General features: G+C 51.0%; 1 protein-coding gene and 1 long non-coding RNA gene across 3 annotated transcripts in view; one reads left to right on the top strand and one right to left on the bottom strand.

The window, feature by feature from the left end:
* Nucleotides 1–1,799: 1,799 nt before the first annotated feature.
* Nucleotides 1,800–3,198, bottom strand: LOC124522635 (uncharacterized). Its single transcript, XR_006964817.1, has 2 exons — nt 2,718–3,198; nt 1,800–2,381 (listed from the first exon to the last, which is right to left on the bottom strand). It is a non-coding gene; the product is annotated as an uncharacterized LOC124522635 (long non-coding RNA).
* Nucleotides 3,199–3,487: 289 nt separating this feature from the next.
* RNF4 (ring finger protein 4) overlaps nt 3,488–15,904 on the top strand; it is a 31,057-nt gene continuing 18,640 nt past the window's right edge. For both annotated transcript variants that reach the window (XR_006964813.1, XM_047094151.1), the window contains exon 1: nt 3,488–3,592. The gene's annotated coding sequence lies outside the window, so the exon portion shown is untranslated. The remainder of the gene's footprint in view (nt 3,593–15,904) is intronic.

The following is a 15,904-nucleotide window of genomic DNA, read 5'->3' as shown; positions in this document are numbered from 1 at the left end:
CCCACTAACTTGTAGCTTCCTAGGCAACAATAGATGCCTATTTGTTCAAAGCACTGAGCTTTGAGGTTTGTTCAGAAACAACAGCTGTCTGGCCGACCCTCCAGAGCTGATGGCCTTCGTTTACCGAGGCCTCCCCTACCTGCGTGAGCTCTTTTGAGAGAGAACCAAACTGCCCCTGGAAAGAGGACCAGCCAGGAGAGATCAGGTCCAGCTGATGCTGAGAAAGCGCTCTCTGGACCACCCAGGGAATTCACATCCTGCTTCAGTGTAATTTCTGCGTAAGTACAGCCAGAAGACCCTCACTGACAGTACCTGAAACTCACTTGGGCTGGGGTTCTTTTGAGATAGTTAACGAGCAGATTCTCAGACCTCATCCACAGGGATTTGGCTGGTCTGATGCCCAGGAATGTACGTTTAGCTGTGTGGCACTTGGAAACAATAAGGTCCCAGTCTCTTCTCTAAGCTAGAAATATTCAGGGCCACAGGCATTATCTGGGAGGGAGCCAGGGATGTCCACACCCCAAGTTCAGTGCCAAGTGATGTTTGCAGGGAACCTGAAAGCAGCTCCTGAGCATGAAAAGTGATATTTGTTGTAACTTTGTTTTTCAATATCGCATCGTTTATTTTTCACTCACTTCAAATTTTATTTCGATTTTTTTTTAGGGAGGCTCTGCACCCAGCGTGCAGCCAAACGCGGGGCTTGAACTGATGACCCTGAGATCAAGACCTGAACTGAGATCAAGAGTCAGACTCTTGATGGTTCAGCCGATTGAGTGTCTAACTTGATTTTGGCTTCGGTCATGATCCCAGGGTAGTGGGATCAAGCTCTATGTCAGGCTCCACACTGAAAGCCTGCTTAAGATTCTTGCTCTCTCCCTCTGCCCCTCTTCCCCAATTGCACTCTCTTTCTCTCTAAAGTAAAACATAATAAAAATTTAAAGAGTCAAGATGTTTAACCAACTGAGTCAGCCAGGCGCCCCAACTTTTTTTATTTTTTTAAGTAGGCTCCACGTTCAGTGTGGGGTTCAAACTCATCGCCCTGAGATCAAGAGTCACATGTTCTACAACTGAGCCAGCCAGATGCTCCCAGCATCACACTACCTGATGTATTAAAGTTACAAATAGAAAACCCTAGCTATTCTTTAGGCTGTGAAATTCAAGTTACTAATCTTATCTATAAATCTATAACTGTCGTTTTGATTAGCTGTGTATGGTTGGTTCCACTCCTTTAACATTTTAAATTACATTTTAACATGCAGAATCTAAACTTCTTTTTTTAGCATTTCCGTTGTCTGCCTTATCAAGTATTTATTTTTTATTTTTTATTTTTTTTAAAAATTTTTTTTTTCAACGTTTATTTATTTTTGGGACAGAGAGAGACAGAGCATGAACGGGGAAGGGGCAGAGAGAGAGGGAGACACAGAATCGGAAACAGGCTCCAGGCTCCGAGCCATCAGCCCAGAGCCCGACGCGGGGCTCGAACTCACGGACCGCGAGATCGTGACCTGGCTGAAGTCGGACGCTCAACCGACTGCGCCACCCAGGCGCCCCTGCCTTATCAAGTATTTAAAAATTCTGGGGCGCCTGGGTGGCTCAGTTGGTTAAGCGTCCAACTTCAGCTCAGGTCATGATCTCACGGTTCGTTGTTGGAGCACCACATCAGCCTCCCTGCAGACAGTACAGGGACTGCTTTGGATCCTCTGCCCCCCCCCCCCCTCTCACTGCCCCTCCCCCACTCGTGTGGGTGCTCTCAAAAATAAATAGTAAAAACATTAAAGAAGTATAAAAATTCCTAAAGATACATTAAGGTCTCATTTATCTTAAATTTGTAAATTTCCTTTACTATTCCAATTATGATCACAAACTAAAGTCTTGTACCTTCCAACTTAGAATCACTATCAAAATCAATGTTTCAAACTCAACATGTTTCACACAGAATCAGACTTATTGGATACCCTACCATACCAAATTCCTTTACAATTACATGAGTATCAAACAACAGAGATTGTTTGTAAACTCAACACAAAACCATTAATGCTCTGGCTTTGATCTGCCTAATTTCCATACATGACTCAATCTTCCGGGGAGAAGACCCCCTCCTACTAAACTGTCCATCCCAGGCTTTTGGAGTGACATCCTCATTGCCTGAGGGTGTCCAGGGACCACCCGTGATGGCCATGACCTGATCTGGGTACTCTCAGAACAGGAGGGACAAGCTAGGCTTTCTATTGCCAAATCCATGTCCAAGTGCAGTTCTGGAAGCTGAAGTCAAGGAATCCACCACCGGCTTTTCACTCCGGGTTCTGATCTGCAGCCCCTCTCAGGGCCTGGCATGCACCTGTGCTGGTCTGTGTGGAGCCCTTCAACCGTCCACCTTCTTCCTGTGAGGCAGATACTGTACAGTGACTATTCCCGTATAACAGGTGAGGGGACTGAAACGTGCTTAAAACGGAGCAAACTCAGACTCGGGCAGTAAGGGTCCAGAGCCTGTATTCTTAACCCCCGCGAGTTGCACCAGACGCCCCGAGGGGGGGGGGGGGGAGCTCCAGGCCTCTGCCTGGGCCCTGGCCCCTTTGTGGGCCAGAGTGCTCCTCTGGGGGTGCAGTCCTTCCTTTCCTCGCACCCATTGCCCTCAGGATAATCCAGACTCAACCTGGCATCTGGGTCCTCCACAGTCTGACTGTTGCCTCCCCCCCACCCCACCCCCGACTCCCCACCTCTGCTCCTCGCACAAAGGGTAGCCTGCAGTCTCCTGGGCATGCCAGCCTCTCTCTCCCCACCCAGGCTACCTCTTCTGAGAACTCTCTCCTTCCTTCTAGTCCTTTCAGTTCCCAGCTCCGAGGTCGCTTCCTCCAGGGGGCCCTCCCAGACGTCCTGGTTCAGTGCCTCCTCCGGGTTCCCGCAAAGGGGCCAGGCTGTGCTTCCTTCCAGTTTTCACTGCCAGCCTAGTAAACAGTCCGGGAACACTGGGACCAGACGCTGGCCCACGACCTGGCACGTCGGGTTGCGAGGGCCCTGGAGTTCCTGCAGATTCAGGCCCGGGTGTGGGCCAATAGTAGAGAGCTCGGGAGCGTTCACAGGAGAGAGAACTGAGGCCCGAAGCGGGGTGGGAGTGGGCCCGGTACGCGGGCCGCGGGCCGGCTGGCCTGGAATAACGCCCAGCTCCGCTCCGTCCGCCGGCCGCATCCGCCCCGCATCAGAGGACCCGGAACCGGCCGCCGCTCTGCAAACCACAACTCCCGAGAGGCCTTGCGCACCGAGGGGGCGCAGATCGCCTCTCTCGCGGGAAGGCGGGAGCTTGAGCTCGCGAGCGCGGGCGGAGCCGGAAAGAAGCGCTTTTCAAAGCGGTAATAGATGGTTTTCTTATCCAATAGAATTGAAAACATACCTCCTGCACCGGTAGACCACGGGAGTACGAGGAGCGGCGGCCAATGGGGACGCCCCGGGGGTGGAGCCGAGGCCTCCGGAGCGGAAGTGGATCGCTGCTGAGGCGGCGGCGTCTTGCTGGAGGGTTTCTCCTCCGTGGTTTCCGGAGGTGCTTCTCCGCTGGACTGCGTCGGCGTTGGCTGCTGCCGGGCCAGACCGGCTCCAGGTAAGCCTGGCTTCACGGAGAGGGGGCGGCCAGCCAGAGCCGGGCGGGTGTGGGGTTCGGACGGCTTCGCGGCCTGCAGAGGCCTCGGCGCGGCGGCCCTCCGGAGCGCAGCCAACCCCCCTCGGGCCGGACGCCCGGCCGGGCCTCCCCCGAGCCCGCGAGCCCGCCCAGCTGTCCGCGTGGCTGCGTGAGCCCGGCGCGGCGCAGGCGACGGACGTACGAACGCCTCGCTGAGGGCCTCCGCCGCCCCGGCGGGCTGCGGTCCCAGCGTTTAGTTGTAGCGCAGCTGGAGAAACCGAGGCTGGGGTGGGGGGCGGACGCGCCCAAGGTCACTCGGGGAGGCGGACAGGGCGGCAAGGGCCGTTCAGGGGAGGCCCCGGCCAGCTTTTTGTTCCCCGCTGACGCCGCCTCCTTTGTGTGCTCGCGCCGCCGCCCCGCCATCGTGGGCCTGCCAGTCCTCCCGGGCCGCGTGGCGGAGCCTGCTCGGCCTCGTGGGGCTGGGGGCGGCGGGGGCTGGTCTTGGGAGCGCCCACCTGGGGCTGAGCTCCGTGGGTCCTCAGCTTCCGGTCGCTGGGGACCGCTCGTGCGCTGAAGCCCGCGGCCGGCCCCGCCCCTCGGGCGCCTGCACCCCCACCCGCATCCCCGGCGCGCTGGTGGCCCGGGGGCCTGGAGAGTAATCCGGGTCGCGGTGAGGCTTGAGACCCGAAACGCAGTACTCCCTGTACTCCGCTTTCCACCCTTTGACCCGTCCGGGGAGAAGCCTGGACTTTACCGCAGTAGTCGTTTGGGGGAGGTTTTGGCTTTTGTCTTATTCTAGTCCGTCCCCATCCACATTCACAGTCGTGCCTTCGTTCTGCTTCAAGTTCTCGCAGCCCGATGTAGGGTCTCAGCTCTGCAGCCCTGCGCTCTGCTTCGGCTGCCGAAGTGTTGGGGAGGCTGAGGCGGTCTGCCCAAGGTCGTACAGTCGGCGAACTCGTTGACGGCAGAGCTGGTCTGGAACCTCGTTTTCCTGGCTGCAGGACTGGCCTTTGAGTTCAGTGACTAGGAGTTTGGGGACCACGGTAATGACGGACAGAGACGCTGAAGGGAATCGTTTTGGTTTTGGGGGGGGGTGGTTTTTTTAATGGGTAGGGAGGCATAGTGGGTTCAGTTTTATCTACGAGCTTGAGGTGAAATGGGAACATTCAAGTAGAAAGATGTGTTGCTGGTTTTTGCATTGCCTGAACTTGAGTTTCCAAACCAGATTTAAAAATCTTACTTTAATGCGGTGTTCATCAATCTTTTTTTACAGTGAACTCCCCCCTTTTATATATTGTTTTCCGAATTGATCTCCACGAAATGTTAATGCTTTTTATATAGCATACGTCTTTTTATGTACTGTATGTATATCTTATGCTTTACATAAAAAGAGTGAGTTTTTTCACCCCGTTTGAGAATGTGTGCTTTAAAATTCTAAGCACACCTTTGAGGTCTCCTGTGTGCCAGGCTTTCTGCTCGGGGGTACAGCCCCTTGAGGGAATGAGAGGAATTCTCTGAGGTGGAAATACAGATTGTACGAGAGACGGGACTGGAGATAGAAGCAGGAACCGGCTCGCAAAAGGTTTTTGGTGTGCCCCAAGTTAAGGAATTCAGAATTTATGTTAAGACCAAGTAGGAAAAATTAATAAATTAAGTCCTAAGCAGGGAAGTAATATGGCTATATTTGCATTTTAGAAAAATCACTGTGCTGTGAGAAGGATGGCTTAGAAAGGGCGGTGAGGCTACTGGCCTCTGGACCAGCCAGGAAGAGAGAAGGGTAGCTTGCTTGGACCAGGGTAGGGACTGGGAACCAAGCTTGGTGCCCAGGATTGCCAGTTGTGGCAATTCTTCACTGGCTCTTTACTTAAAAAGCTGTTGCAAAGCTCATGTCCAGTAGTTTATACTCCCACCAATTTCTGGAAAAGATTTGAGGTGCTACTCAGTGCAAATACATACACAAGGTGATTGATTTTTATGCTGTATAAAAATGACTTTGTGAGTTCTTTGTGCATATGTTGTCAATGTCTAATTTTGAAATGATTTACCCCCATCTTTTACTGTCCTCAGATTAGGACTCTTTGAAGGGTAAGGTTGCTTCTGTAGATATAATGGGGCTGACTCCTGTTTATTATTAAGACATAATTCACATGTACGTTCTTCTAACTTATCTTTCCTAGACAGCTTGTTTCTCAGCAGGGCTTTGGGAATTGTAGAGCAAAGCATTTTAAGGTTTCCTCTCTGAGAAGGAAGGCCCGGAGCACAGATACTGCTGCATCCCAAGGTCAGAGTTCAAGTGTGATGAGAAAACACGTGAGGTTAGGTGGGACAATGCTACTACAGAATTTCCTTTGGAAAGGTTTTGGCATAAATAAGAACTGTTAAGTTTATTATTCATACTGTACCACGCAGGATAGGTAAAGCCTAAAAGTGTTTCAAAATAAGTATTATCAGTAGCTTCCTTGTGTAAAAGAGAAATTGTGAGCCTGAGGTTTCCCTGGAGTATTTTTTTTAAATTATGTTTATTTTATTTTTTTAGTGATTTGTACACTCAACATGAGGCTTGAACCCATGAACCTGAGATCCTTTTCTAGCCATTATGTTTGTAGAGATGTTCTTTCCTTTTTTCCCATGATGGTGGTGTGTTTTTGAGTCTTTGTTTCCCGATGGTGACTATATTTAAAAAAAAAATTTTTTTTTAATGTTTATTTATGGTTGAGAGAGAGTGTGGGCAGGGGCAGGGGGAGGCAGAGAGAGGGAGACACAGAATCTAAAGCAGGCTCCAGGCTCTGAGCTGTCAGCACAGAGCCGACGCGGGGCTCGAACTCACAGACTGCGAGATCATGACCTGAGCCGAAGTCAGACACTTAGTCTACTGAGCCACTTAGACGCCCCTGCTGATATATTTTTACTTGCAGTGTAAGACTCCATTTCCGCCATCTCAGAAATTCAGCCTCTTTTCACCTCAAAGGCATTCTCTCTCAGGCATGTAGTGAGTTTGATAGTTTATTTCAGTGGAAGAAAGTCACAGTTTATTTCATCAGCATGTTTATGGTAAGAGAAGGGGACAGTAAGTATTGGACTTGGAATCAGATTGAGCATGTCGAGTGCAGGAGAAGAAGCGGTTAGATTAGGACCACGAGCATGGATCATATTATGGTCCTGTACGGAAGAGCCTGCATCAGGTGACTGACAGCCTGGGTACGAGCCAAGTACAGCCACTTGTGCTTTGAACACTTGTTTGGAAGCGTGGTTAGTTCCATCCAACAGGATTGAAATCTCAGGGACCAGTCTGAACGTTACGGGATTCGAGTTGATGTGCATAATTTCACCTGTGAGAGATACTAGATGAACACAGAAAATTGAACTGAGCTGAACCGAGTCACACAGCCTGAAGATAGTACACTCTCCTCAAACATCTACCAGCTTTCTCAGTGACTGTGTTATGAGCCACACCCTTGCACATCTCACGTTTAAAAAATTTCGCCCTACTTCCCAGTAACTCACTGCAAACCTTGTAAAGTACCATAGCTGTATATGTGCATTTCCCATTTAACTTGTACAGCTGTGCTACCGTTTTTATTAGGTCCTTAACTTTTGTGTGCATGTGACATTGACAAAGTTTTTTTAGTTGTACCCTTAATTTCATTTTCCCCCCATAAGCTGTGTAGTTTTTTGTATTGTGTGGTATGTTTTGGAAATACACATGTCTGTAACTTCAGATGAGGCCACAAAGGTTAGTGGTGAGTTGGGGAAGGGAGGTTGGCTCTGTGAAGGTGATGGATGTGATTGGGAATATTTGCAGTCTTCTTGGATCTTTTGGAGCCTGGTAGTTTTTTGGGTGTTTCGTTTTGTTTTTTAAGCTACCATGTGAAGCCTTTTAACTTTCCCTGACCCCTTTTCCATCTCTATTAGAGCATTGGATCTATTAGTTGGGTGCTTTGCTGTTCTTTATGAAGCATCCCAGGTGCCACATTTGTCCTGGAGGCCAAGGACTGTTGGCTTCCTATTTTACTTCCTAGGGAGAGTGTTGAAGAAGAGTTGAGGAGGGTCTGGATTAGGGCTTCCTCTGCTCATAAACCCAGGTTTGTGGGATCCCACTACCAAGATTAGTGTCTCTCGAGGATTGAGTTTGGCTAGCTCTTTGGTGACAGCATGCATCCGTTCATTAGCCAACCCACAGCTGCATCTGCCTTGAGTGGAAGGGAAGGACTTGTGCTGAGGAGCTCACGGAGGAGAGGGGCAGTGCTATTTGAGACCAGCCCGCGTATGCAGTAAAGGAGTTCCTCAGTGGGCACTGCTCCTCTGCTCCCTGCTATAGGTGTAAGCCGAAGAATCAAATTTGTAAGCTTCTGACGATACCCCCGCCCCCCTTCAGGACCTGTACCTTAGCCCTTTTCTTAGTACTAGATTCGTTCCTCACACACCCTCTTCTCGACTGGATATTGGTTCAGGATTCAGTAGAAGCATCTAAGCCTTCTAGCTGGCTTTTTCTGGCAGGCTCTGTGTTCAGGCACCATCCACACAGGCCTAGCACGCCTGCCTCTGTGAGTTTCATGGCCATAGTGACCCTGATCCTGGGGAAAAATGGGAAGTTGTTGATGGCCTCAGCACCTGAGGTTGATACGCTCCACTGGCCTCTGGTATCTTTTCGACCTCGGGAAGGATAGATCCATAGATCCTTAGGTTTCTTTTTGTTGTTGTTTTTTTAAAGCTTATTTATTTATTTAGAGCATGTGTGTGAGCAGGGGAGGGAGGGAGGGAGGGAGAGAGGGAGGGAGGGAGGGAGGGAGGGAGGGAGAGAGAGAGAGAGAGAGAGAGAGAGAGAGAGAGAGAGAGAGAAAGAGAGAAAGAGAGAATGAGAGAGAATCCCAGCCAGGCTCCATCCACTGTACTGTCCATGCAGGGCCCGACATAGGGCTTGATCTCATGAACCGTGAGCTCATGACCTGAGCTGAAATGAAGAAATGGACGCTTAACTGAGCCACCCAGGGGCCCCTTGGGTTTCCTTTGTTATGAACCCTTGCTTGTGGCCTCCGGGAATTGCCTTTATCTGCATCACCAGGCCACCATGGCCTGAAAGAAAACTGGGTTAGGGGTCATCAGTGGAGAAGCCACTTAGCTTCTCTTCTTTGCCGTCCCAGAGTAGTAACCCTTCTACAAAGGAGTCGGTTGGATGTGGTATCTTTTAATATCTTCCCAGCTGTGAATATCTTCCTGACCAATCACTGGTAACAACCTCATCAGCCATGGCTGTCGGGGAATGAAGGTGTCCCCATGCCCAGGGGTTTCATCAACAGAAAGGTCAACCTAGTGTTTGGGGGGAATTGTTCAAAATCCTGCAGGTAAAGCTATAGAAAAATTTGTAGGAACAGCTTGTTGGAGAAGAGGAGGAGCCACGGTCTACACTGGCTGTGTTTGGGTCCTAGGTGTGTCCTGGAGGTCCCAGGCCTGGATGGGAGAGGCGCAGGGTCCTGCTAGAGGCAAATTCTTTACAGATGTTTCTGGGGCTGTGTCCACCGCAGAGTGCCTCTGAGTGACTGACTAAACCCTGTCAAAGGGTCTAGAAAAAGTATTATGTAAAGTTTATCTTTAATTTTTTTGTGTTGTGGTAAAATATACCTTTTATAATGTGAATTATTTGAACCACTTTCAGGTGTTTATTGGCATTAAGTACATCACACTGTTGTGCAACCATCAACTGCCATCTGTCTGCAGAACTTTCTCCTCTTTCCAGAGAGAAACTCGTGTATTCATTAAATAGTAACTTCCTGTTCCCCCTCCCTCCCTTCCCTGGCAATCACCATTCTACTTATTCTCTGTTGCTGAATTTGATGGCTCTCAGAGCCTCATAGAAGGGGAATTATACATTATTTGCCCTTTTGTGTCTTCTTTTACTGAGCATGCCTTCATTGTTCATTGGAGTCTGTGTCTGAATTTTATTTTTAAAGCTCAATAATCTCTTTATTGATGTTTCTTCATAGATTTTCAAAAAACTGAAGTTCACTCTTAATTTTGGATTTTTGCATCTGGAGGCTTGAATCACAAAAGTAGACCATCTCTATATCCAGACAGCTGTTCTTTTTTTCTGTCTAGTAGAAGCAAAAGGCTGTCCTTGAGGGGTCCTGTGTTAGGAGAAAAGGAAAGAAGTTCCCTTGGTGACATCACCAAGCAGGTGTGATGGTCCTTGGTGCTAATGCTCCTTTCAGGCCTCTGAGACTTTGATGATTGCTGGTGATGGCTTCATCAAGGTAATAAAATACATTTGGAAAGAGCAGCTACTGTCTCTCCAAGCCTAGTGTGGTGCTTTCTCTTTCTGTCACATCCTTTCATCTAACTCCTGCAAAACCCCCAGGGGAGACCAGTGGTCAAGGCCCCTAAGCCTCCCTTAGGAATAAGTAACTGGGAGAGGTCTGCCCCATTACCTCTGTGCTGGCTTTTCAGCCTGCTCTAAGCCTAAGCAGGAGTGACTAGCTACATCCTGCCAAGCAAGTCTTTTCTAGAAATGAAATGACCCTCGAGATCATGACCTGACCAAAATCAAGAGTCAGACACTTAACCAGCCGAGGCGAATATTTTTCTTAAGTACTGAGGCCCAATTGCTGATGTGACAGTGTCATCAAGGTTCCATTTAAAAAATTGGGGGGGGGGGTGCTCCTGGCTGACTCAGTGGGTAAAGCATGTGACTCTTGATCTCAGGGTCATGAGATCAAGCCCCACATTGGGGGTAGAGCTCGCTTATAAGCTTTGAGGGGCGCGTGGGTGGCTCAGTCGGTTGAGTGTCCGACTTCAGCTCAGGTCATCTAACGGTTCATGGGTTTGAGCCCTGCATCGTCCTCTGTGCTGACAGCTCAGAGCCTGGAGCCTGCTTCAGATTCTGTCTCCCTCTCTTTGCCCCTTCCCTGCTCATGCTTTGTCTGTCTGTCTGTCTCTCTCTCTCTCAAAAATAAACATTAAAATTTTAAAAAAAAGCTTTGAAATGAAAGTTATTGGCAGGGTTTTTTTTTTGTTTTTTTGTTTTTTTTACTTTTTTTGAGAGAGAGGGAGTCGGGGAAGGGCAGAGAGACAGGGAGACAATCCCAAGCAGGCTCCGGGCTGTCAGTGCTGGAACTCACAAACCATGAGATCATGACCTGAGCTGAAACCAAGAATCGGAGGCTTGACCTACTGAGCCACCCAGGCGCCCCAGGTATTGGCAACTTTTAGTGCTCAGGCTCAGTCCCCCAAGAGGGCAGGCTGTGCTGGGCACTGGTACGTTGCCAATGGCTTTGGGTATTTTTTACATTCTTTACAAAATTACAAAAGCTGTTGGTTAGTACACAATGCTCTTTAAAACATTCTTGATTTTTAACACATGTTCCACACGTGGTTCTACTTTTGGAATTCCATTTATGGAAATACTTAAAATAACACGGCAATGATATGTTTATGGTTTTAAAAGGGGAGATATGGAGTAGACAGTTGGTACTAGCCAGTACCCGATTAGTCACTGATAAATGGGTGTTTCCCTGATGAAATCCTGTAGGATTTGTGCTGCTTTCTCTCTGCTTGTACCACGCCAGCATAAAGAGGTTGCCCTGGCTGGCTCATTCATACCCGCCGAGACTGCGTGTGTGTCTCATAGCCATTTAGGAGTTTACAGTGAGAGCTGCTTGTAGTTGTCGCACAGAATGAGTGGCCCGATGCGTCTGCACATCGTCTCCCCGTAGAAAAATGCACAAGGAGCCACTGAAGAACCAAGATGGCCTGGCACTTGTGGAACCCGCCTGGAGAGTTAGGTCTCCGATGTCTGTGGGTAATTGTGCCAGCCTCTGCTGCCTGGTGGTATGAAGGAGGGCTCCCACACCCTGGGCTGCACAGAGCTGCTCATCCCTAGATCTCCCTTGGGCACCCTGTGGACCTACACTTGGGTCTCTGGTGCACCCCTGGCCCGCCCCTCCTCTGTGGACTCTCCCTTTCTTGGCATGGGAGGACCAGCTCTGGTCTCACACTGACTGCTTCCTGCCTGCCTGGCTGTTTCTAGCCATTTTGTCTGTAGACGTATATCGGGTACGCGGTCACGTGTGTCACTCCCACTAGAATGGGGGGGGTGTCATTCTCTGAAGTGTCACTGATGACTTCATGGGAAAAAAATCCATCTCTAATAAGGACAGAATGAGTAGAGCCTTCAGTCTGTACTGGCCTCGATAGCTCCCTCCCGTCAGGCTGTCCTGTCTCCCACCCACCACCTCCAAGCCACACAGCTTTCTTCTTGCCTGGGGATCTTAAGTCTTCTTACCTCCTCTCTGTCTGCTTTCTGACTGGTTCAGCCTCCCGCTGGCCCTCAGAGCACATGGGTGACAGGATCTTTAAATGCAGCTCTCTATGGAAAAGCCTCGGTTGTCCTGCCCTTGAGCTGTGGGTTAAGAGGCGAGTCATGATGGGTCCGTTCACCCTTGCTGTCTTCTGCCCTCTCCAGCCACCCACACAGTCCCTGCCTGAGGCATTCTTCTCCCCTTCTGCACATCCGCCCCCGCCTGGTTTGTTTCTTGAGTAACTCCTGTCACTTTGGGCCTCCACTTGCTTGGTCACCGGTGAGCACCTTCCTGTCGCCCGGCCTGTTGACTGCTGCTTCCTCCCTGGAACACAGGCTTTGTCTGATGCCTCCGGCTTCTCTCCAAGCTTTGTTTCTGACTTTTTATTCTGCTTATAGGCTCTTGCTCTACCTGACTCCCTGTGTTTAGAGGTTTAAACACAGTCTGAAACCTCTACCTCCACTCCAGTTATGTCTCCTGAGTTTTTTCAGCTGCCTTGGACCTTTCTACCTGGATATCCCACATCCAGCATTTCTAAAACTAAAACTGTCTACCGTCAACTCCTGTTTCTTTTCTCCCTTCCCTGGTTCAGTTTTATGGCATCACTCCTGCCAAGTAACCAGCTAGATACCTTTGTATGTGTGGTCCTTACCCTCCTATCAGAGCTTTAGGAACTCCTGGCATCTGGCCTTCCTGGCCATGCCCAGTGTCGTGCTCTACCCCCGTCTTGTCTTAGTGGCAGGGACACCATTAACCACTCCACTTTGCACAAGGGATCAGGCTGGGTACAGAGTAGACAGACAGTGTCCTGCCCTCACAGCACTTAGTCGAGTGAGGGCATGTGAATGACTTCACGGTCTGCCTTGGGAACCGAAGGACCGTGGGCCGTCTGCTGACTTGGGGTGCTGGTATTGTTGGAAGGACTTTGTTTCTGGATATAGTGAATTTGAAAACCTGGAAAACATCATCCATTTTCCAGATTACTTCTAGAATCAAAGACACCTGATTCTGGCATGGTATTTATTTAATAGTGTAGGTTCTGGTGTCACACTGTCCTGGTTTAAATCCAGGCCACTGTTTGGTGGTTGTGGATTTGGGGCAGGTTGCTTAATCCCTGACCATCCTTAGCTCTCTCATGTGTAAAACGATAACCTCAGTAGCACCTTCCCCCTTGTTGGGTGATGGGACCGTTACAGAAACTGTGTTTGGAAAGCACAGTGGTTTGCACACGTTAGAAGTAATGTCTGGGCTTCAGCTGTTGTTAGTCTCACTTTTATTCTGATGGCCTCTATCACCTACAGGATCCAGAACACTTTGTAGGCTGTGGAGGCTACCTTCCTGTGAGCCCTGCCTTCCCCGTCCAGACAGTACACTTCCACACCCGCACTCTGGTCTGTTGGGTGCCCTCTGCTTCCCACCTCCGTTCCCTGGTGGATTTCCCGAAGGCCAGCCTTCCAACTCCCTATGCTCTCTGAACACTGTTCTTCCAAAAGAAGCGGAGAGATTGGAAATGAACAGCTGGGCTGGGGCTGTGGGAGGTGGTTTCAGAGAGTAGAGGGGGCGTGCAGGCCAAGGGGGTGGGGGTGCCTCTGGGGCAGCCCGTAGGACAGGTCTTGACCATCCTTGCAAGTCTAAAAAGTAACCAAGTGGGAGGCAAGAGGCTTAGGGAATAGCCCAGGCGTGGGCTTTACTTTATTTGCCGTCTCTCAGCAGGCAGATCTCCCTCCTTGCCTGTCAGTGACGTTTTTATCAAAGATTCTTCTCAATTCTGAGACACACCATGACGTAGGTGACTTCCCCCCCAAACAGCTGCATCATGGTGTACCCCCGGACGTAAGCTCCTCCTCAGGATCTGAAACATACGCAGATGTGTTCGAATCCAGAAAGTGCGGCGGTCTTGTGAGTCCCTGGAGGCCATTGGGGCGCCTCCCCCTCTGCTCAGACCAGGAGGGCACTCTTCCTCCCGGCCAGAGCCTCTGCCCTGAACGCAGTGTCAGCCGAGGTTTACCTTTACTGGGCCGGGTGTTGCTTTGGGAAGCGTGGGGGCCCTCTGTGGGTGGGGGCCATCTGGGGGGGGGTGCCATCGGGAGCGGTCATGCTGCGTGCCAGCTGCACGTCTCCCCGCAGAGTGACGGTGAGGACGCTACCCCTCTAGGCCAGCCGGGATCAGAGTGGATAATGAGGTGCCAGGGAGTTGGACGTGGGCAGATGCAGATCACCAGGTAGTAGAGAAAGAGGCTCAGCCGGCTGGGCAGTTCCTCCAACGGGGCTTCTGTTGAAAACACCCGGGGTGGGGTGGCTGCTGAGAAACCTTCTCTGATCTGTCCCTGTCCTGTGTTTCTTTACACCTGGCTCGTATACCTCAGTTACACCTGAGCCGTCGCCAGTGCCAGCGTGCCCCCACCCCCCAGCAGGGAGCTGATGCCTGGGTCTGTTCGCTGCTGTGTTCCCAGGGCAGGGGCCATACTGACCATTGAGCGAGGTGGGGAGACGAGGTGTAGAGAGGGGCCGGGGGCGGCAGATGAGTCCCATTAGCCCCTGGGATCCTCGAACACCCGTTGCAGGAGGCGCTGCTCTGTTTCATAGTTAAAGAAACAGGGCACAACGTCTGGTGCTTTGCCCAAGGTACGAGGAGGGCTTTGGAAGCACCTGACCAATCCAGGCTGCCTGGATCTGCAGATGTGCTCCCCACTGCTGCAGCCAGCTGTGTGTCTTAGAAGGAGGTGCTGGTGGGAGACCTGTTAGGAGGGAGGACAGATTAGAGAGCGGTCGTGTGGTTCCCGCTGCCTCGGTGTTTCCACCTGCAAGGCCTTTTCCTCGTCCAGTGGTTCCTGTGGTGCAGCCTCTGAAGCAGCACCATTAGCACTGCCTCAGAACTTGGCAGGAGTGCAAAATTTTGGGCCCCATCCCAGACCTGTTGAATCAGAGACTCTGGTTTCAGAAGCCTTCCGGGTGAGGCAGGGGCAGGCTCAAGTTTGAGGACCCCTGTCCTTGTCTGGACCACTCTGGCCCAGGGTGGGCCACCACAGAGCCTCCTCTTTGCTTGGATTCTCCCCGCGTCCCTCAGCCTTGCCCTGAGCTCAGGGCTTCCCCCACTAGAAGCTGGCTTTTTGCCCCCTTAAACCTTGATGACTCTTGGCCTCAGACTCCATGTTTTTGCTTCTCTTTGCTCCCTTGCCTCCCAGTGGAAGGGCCCTGAATGAAATCCTAGCAGCCTCTAGCAGCCCCTTCACTTGCTGTTTCTCTGCTTTTCCTGGAACCTCCCGCTTAGCTTCCCAGCCCACAGTTTCTTGGTTCTTCCCCATTCAGCTGCTGCCAACGACAGAAGTCTCAGCTAGGCATGCAGGATGAATCCCAGCAGGTGGCTCTCGTGTCCTAAACTATCAGCACCTCCAGAGGGCGACAGTGAAGTTGTGGAAAGAGCCAGAGGCTTCACTCTGGCCTCAGAAGCTCCGTGCCTTCCTGGTTGCAAGGCGTCCGTGAGGTCATGTGTGGTGGTTCTGATTCTCTTTCCTTTTCACAGCAGCCAGCACAGGACTCGGGAAGGGTTTCAGCAGCCAGAAAGGAGAGCAGGCAGTAGCACATGGGTCTGATCTCAGACTTTGGCATGATGGAGCCCCCGGTACTCTATGAGGATGCTTGCTTCCTGGGCGCCTGGGCGCTCAATCCGTTAAGCATCAGGCTCTTGATTTCAGCTCAGGTCACGATCTCACGGTTCATGGGATCAGAACCCCGGGTCAGGCTCTGAGCTGAGAGCACAGAGCCTGCTTGGTATTCTTCCTCCCTCCTTCTCTCTCTCTCCTTCCCCTCCCTCCCTCCTTCTCTCTCTCCCCCTCTCTCTCTCCCTCTCTCCCTCTCTCTCTCCCTCTCCCTCTCTCTCTCCCTCTCCCTCTCCCTCTCCCTCTCCCTCTCCCCCCTCCTCTGCCCCCGCCCCACTGGTGCACACTGGTGTGCATTCTCTTCCTCTCAAAATAAACATTAAAAAAAAGAATGCTTGCTTCCT

The sequence above is a fragment of the Lynx rufus genome, unplaced genomic scaffold (genome assembly GCF_022079265.1).
Source record: "Lynx rufus isolate CCGP_SWC_20201006 ecotype Redwood Valley unplaced genomic scaffold, mLynRuf1.p SCAF_38, whole genome shotgun sequence".
Taxonomy (NCBI): Eukaryota; Metazoa; Chordata; class Mammalia; order Carnivora; family Felidae; genus Lynx; species Lynx rufus.
This window is presented reverse-complemented; position numbering and strand designations above follow the sequence as displayed.